This window comes from Equus caballus, chromosome 17, assembly GCF_041296265.1.
Source record: "Equus caballus isolate H_3958 breed thoroughbred chromosome 17, TB-T2T, whole genome shotgun sequence".
NCBI lineage: Eukaryota > Metazoa > Chordata > Mammalia > Perissodactyla > Equidae > Equus > Equus caballus.
In genome coordinates, this window is record NC_091700.1 from 15,429,322 (window position 1) to 15,435,321 (window position 6,000).

The following is a 6,000-nucleotide window of genomic DNA, read 5'->3' on the forward strand; positions in this document are numbered from 1 at the left end:
TGTTGCATCATTTGGCAATCTCACCAGAAATGTGCCTTTTTATTCCACAGCCTCACCAATAGGGATTGTGTTCAAACTTGGGAATTTTTGTGAGTTTTATAAAAATAGATAGGTAGACAGACGTATAGATGGCAGTTTAAGTTTGCTTTTCTTTTTCTATAAGTGAAGTTGAGCGTCTTTTAAAAATATTTAATGTCTGTTTTCATTTCTTTTTCTTTAAAGTCTCCATTCATGTCTTTTGACCAATTGAATTTTTGGTATTTTTTTTCTTGATATTTAAGAACTCTTTATATATTAAAGAGATTTAGGTCTTTGTGATATGTCACAAATATTTCCTCCTAGTTTATTATTGGTTTTTGATTTGTTTTGACTTTGCTTATGATATCTCCTGCTTTGCCAAAGGATTAATGTATTTTTTTATGTGGTTGATTTTATTCATCTTTTCTTTTATACTTCTGGATTTGATTAGAAAGACTCTACACTCCCAGGTTAAATGAATTCACTTAATGTTTTCTTCTAGTGTTAGTATGATTTTATATTTTTACGCTTAAATCTTTAATCCATTTAGAGTTTATTGTGATTTAAGGTGTGAGATGTGTATTGATTCAGGTTTTTAAAATGCATCTTTTCCCTAGGCATTTGTGATACCACCTTTTTTATGTACTAACTTTTCATATGTGCTGGGCTTTCTTTACTGTTCTACTGGTCTTTCCTAATCTTTGTGTGCTAATACTGTACTATTTTTATGGTAAGTGCTTTATGGTATGCTTAATTTCTAAAACAGTTACACCTCCCTTTGTACTTTTTAAAGAATTTTTCTGGCTAATTTTGATTGTTTTTTATATAAACTTTAAAATCAACTTGTGTAGCTCCAAAGAAATATTTTAGTTTTATCAGGAAAATGCTAAGTGTATATATTGATTTAGTGTGGATTATCATACTAATGATGTTGAGTAGACCTATCTAAGAACAAGGGATGTCTTTTTGTTAATTCAGCCTAATTTTGCATCTTCAATAGTTGTTTAGAACACCTTTAAGCACTTTAAAGTTTTCCTCAAGTAGATTCTGCATGTCTCTTGTTAGATTTGGTGGTAGGTACTTTTTGTTGTTTTTGTTGCTACTTTAGTGTGAATGCACGTCCCTCTTGGTCTACAGTATTTATGCATTGTGAGGAGTCATGACCTACTTCTCAGGCCTATTTTTAAACTTTACTTGCTATCATAAGAGAACACATTAAGCACATAATGAAAGAATATCGGACTGGATGCTTTGAGTTGATTTTTTAAATACAGCTTTTATTGTACAAGGAAGCTTTGTTTATTAGATTAGCAAATATCTGGTGCTTTTGGACTTAATAAATTGCCTTATTCCTCCTTCCTGTAGGTTGACACTTTAAATTATTATTTAAATTATTTCTTCATAAAACATTGTTCATATATTAGAAAAAAACAAATGAATTTTCTCTGTTCTCCTTTCTTGCCTTATGTACCCTTATTTTACTTGTAGATGAAAAACTTTTAAGTGTAGAATAAACCCGTAATACTCTGTCAGAAATTCAAGATGCAGAGTTTCTCAAGTTTTAACTAGTTTTGGCACACTTTTAAAATGCTCTGCAGTATGTTAGCTAAACTTATTTTACCAGCTGATATCTGCTGCCTGTGTATATATTTAGTAGAGTATTAATAAATACCATTCTTCATGAGTTAAATGTTCGTTTTCAGATCTTGAGTCTTCACAGAGTAGTTGGTCTACCAGTTACTCTCCAAGGCCCACAGATAGTTGTTTCAGTTCTAGTTCAGAGATGGTAAGTTATGCTTTTCGTTTTTTTTGCTTATTAATATATGCTATACTAGTTTAGAATTCTTTGTATATCTCATAGTGTACCTTTACATTCTGAAACAAATAGTTGAGACAATAACTAGTGGAAATATAAATGTAAACAAAAAATGAAAAATATTAAAAATGTAAGAACGTAAACAGAAATATAAAATTAAAGTATAAATGAATGTGTTCATTATTATTGACAAAAGCCAATCTTATCAGGATATGTGTGTGTGTATATGATAAAGTTGTGTTTCTTTTAAAAGAGTTTTTAAAAGAACCCACTCATAAGAATTGAAAACCTGAAACAACCAAAGATACATACAAAAAGAAAACCTTAAGGCTTATATGAAGAAAACACTAAAGTGTTACTGAAGACTGTCGTCTGAATAATTGGAATGACATGCTATGTTCTGAGTGGGAATGCTGCATTTCTCGTAAATCACATTTAATGGAATTCTCCTCCATCAATTCTTCCGTATTCATTTCGTCCACCTTTTGTCTCTCACTTTCCATCTGAACTGCTCTTGCTAAGGAAGGACCCCAGTGATTTCTATTTTGTCAAATTCGTTGGACACTAAAGTTTTTATTTTACAAGAACTTTTAGTAATATTAATAGAAATTATGTTCTTTTTTTTTGAAACATTTTCTTCTCTTTGCTTTTATGATAACACACTCTTTTGGTTTTTTCATACCTCTTTGAGTGCTACTTTATGCCTTTGTCTACTTCTCTTCCACCCTTCCTCCTATATAAATGACATAGTGTTTACGGTTTGCTGCAGGATCCTTTTCTTCTCTTAACCTACATTCCAAACTCTAGATGATGTTATGTGCTCCAATGACTTATATACTGTCTAGTTGATGACAGTTCTCAACTTTATGACTTTAGCCCAGATCCTTATTTAGATGTCCAGTTTCCTAGCGGATACCTCTTCTTGGATGTTTCACAAAAATCTCCTTATTTTTATTCCTCAAACTGAATACCCCTGATTTTCTCCCCAAGTCAGTTTTATTGATATTTCCTATATTAGTGATACCTTTTTGTCCACTCAATTGCTCACTCTAGAAACTTAGTAATTAACTGTCATTTCTTTCTGCCTCATCTGCCTTCCTTAACCCCATTCATTCCATCACTTCATTCAGTCAATTGTACTTCCAAAATACTTGGCATATTTATCTACTTCCTCAACTTCCGGTGTCAATACCCTAGTTAAGGTACCATCATCTTGTTCTTGAACTATTGTGGTTGTTTCCTAAGAGATCTATTTTCCACTCTTGTTCCACTTTTTCTCCAGTTAGCAGTCATCGTGATCTTTTGAAAACTTAAATTGAATCATGTTATTCCTATGAGTGGATTTCTATTTTACTTTAGAGTCTGGCTACATCTTCAACTTCTGGTGTTCTCCCTCTCTCACCACACTCCACACGTACGACATTTCACTTTCCTTAGTTTATCAGTCTCTTTTCTGCTTCAGGGCATTTATTTATATATCCTGTTTCCTCTGCCTTACTGTTACTCATCCTTTAGGTCTTAGCGTAAATATGTCGCTACTTCTGAAAGCCCCTCTTTGGTTCCTCAATCTAAATTAGGCCCCTCAATGATCCTCTCAAGGTCCTTCATACTTGTTTTTCATAGTGCTTTTCTCATTCTGTCATTACATATGCACGCGTGTGATTATTTGGTTAATGCCATTTCCACCAATGAGAATGTGTGCTTTAAGAGGGCAGCAACTGTGTCTGCTTCACTTGCATTGCAGATGCTAAAAAATACTTGTTTCTTGAATAAACAAATGTATTGAGCTTGTTTTCTCTAATTTGTGTGCAGCCAGTCTTGATGCTGTTTCTTGGGCTTACTTTTCCTATTTCAGTGCCAAACAACTGAGACGTATACCTCATTTTGGTTTTTAATGTTAACTCTGCCTTTTTTTTTTTTTTTTTAGCTTGGCTAATCAGTACTTTTATATAAGATTTTCACTAAAAGAATATTTTGGTTAGTGCAGTAATTAAGAGATAAATTTTTTGTGAAGTTGAAAAATTCAAGCTAGTAAATTGAAATATAAACCTATTAAAAGTACTTAAAATTTGACTTTTTATGTAACAGTTGTGATATTTATTGCTGTTTAATTTTCCTTTTGTCTATTTGATTTTCTGTTAGCCGATACTCTCCTTAAGTTGTTTCTTTTATGAGACTGGACCCATAAAAGATACAATATAGATATTTTTTGACTAAAGTCAATGAGTGAATAGTTGAACAAGTTATATGTGTCAACTGTTTCTTTCGAAGTTATTACCTCTACTCCATTCTTTTTAAGTGGTTGAAGAGTGTGGTGTATATCGTTTCCTCTGTGTGAAAGGGTAGGGGGATGATGTAGCATGTGATTATAGAGACTGATAAGAGACAAAATTCCCCTTCTCTTTTTTAGCTCTTTTGCTTTCTTTCTTTTTTTTTTTGGTGAGGAAGATTCTCTCTGAGCTAACATCGGTTGTTAATCTTCCTCTTTTTTTTTTTTTTTTTGCTGAGGAAGATTAGCCCTGAGCTAACATCTGTGCCAGTCTTCCACTATTTTGTATATGGGTTGCCAAGACAGTATGGCTTGGCAGTAGTGTAGGTCCATGGGATCTGAACCCATGAACCTGGGCTGCTAAAGTGGAGCCCGCCTGACTTAACCACTACCCTACAGGGCCGACCCTTTCTTTTGAATTTTTAATACAAGGATTGTCATTATCATTATTGTTCTTGTTATTTAAAAAATCCATAACCTCCATGATTTTTAAAAATCAAAAGTCCAGGTTGACTTGCCACCTGCCAAAGTCTCTTCTGTATTTTGAAATTTTCCATGATGTGAATTTAAGAATGTCTGCTTTGAAGTCATTGAATGATTTTTTAAAATTAAAGCATCATTTACAGCAAAATTACTAAATTTCTTTTAGCTGTCTGAAGATGAAGATCAAATATTGCAGCAAATTGAAGATTCAAATAGGAGATCCATCAAAACCAAAGAAACAACTAACAGTTTTTATTTAGAAAGGATGGCAAAACTTCCACATGATAGGATTGCTAAAAACAATGCCAAAATTCATAAACAAAATAGAATTTTCACCAGTTCTCACTTAAAGATAAGACAGATCAGTTTCCACAGTCTCAGTGTGATTCAGCACACATTGTGCAAAACAAAAGCAGTAATTGCACTGTACAAGTTGCAAGATGTGATGCATGGGTACAAACTGAGAGTGAACCTGTAATGAAAGAAAAGTTAGATGCTGCCATAGAGCGTGATATAATTTCAAAATGTAAATGTATAAGTGATGTGTCTTCTCTTTGTAATGTTGAAAGGTGCAGTGAAAATATTAAGGCAGATACCACTGGAGGGCAGGAAATCCTTAAGAACAGCTAATATGTTAAGATCTCAGCCTGAGATTTAGCATTTCACTTAATGTTCAGAATTTCATTAACATAATAAGGAATGAGAAAATGCAGCTAAGCACAAGGTGGAAGTAGTCACAAGATATATTTATGGTTTATTTTTAAACATTTTAATATTATTAATTTATGCATTTGCTTTGCATAGATATTTCTTTAGTATCTTCAAGTTTTTAGAAAATAGTATATATGTAAATTTACTATCATTCTTATGGTGATTATTCATTATATTATGATATGCTGCTGTTTGTGGATTAAAAATATGTTTACTTGCTTTCTTGTCACATTTATTGTTAGATTTGGTGCATTTGCATGTTTTAGTCAAAATGTTCTCTTCCAAGATTTTAAGACACAAAATAATACTAAGTATCAAATATGTTTTCTAACCTCATTATAAGATTTTCTTAGCTACTTACATTAAATATTATACCCTCAGTAAAAATTTCTGGCATTAAGTTTTAGATACAATATATTTTCTATTTTGTTTGGATAACATTTTTTTTTTTTGATGAGGAAGATTGGCCCTGAGCTAACATGTGTTGCCACTCTTCCTCTATTTTGTATGTGGGATGCTGCCATAGCATGGTGTGATGAGAGGTGTCTAGGTCCTTGCCCAGGATTTGAACTGGTGAACCCCGGGCTGCTGAAGCAGAGCTTGCAAACTTAACCACTATATCACTGGGTGGGCCCTGGATAATGTTTTTTGTAATACAAGTACCAACTTATATTAATTCAAAGGAAAGTGTTATTTTCTTCAA

The 6,000-nt window shown here is 32.6% G+C and overlaps 1 pseudogene; it reads left to right on the top strand.

Annotated features, from left to right (window-relative positions):
* The window catches only part of LOC138918317 (regulator of DNA class I crossover intermediates 1-like), a 73,118-nt pseudogene extending 67,602 nt beyond the window's left edge, over positions 1-5,516 (top strand).
* Positions 5,517-6,000: the final 484 nt, after the last annotated feature.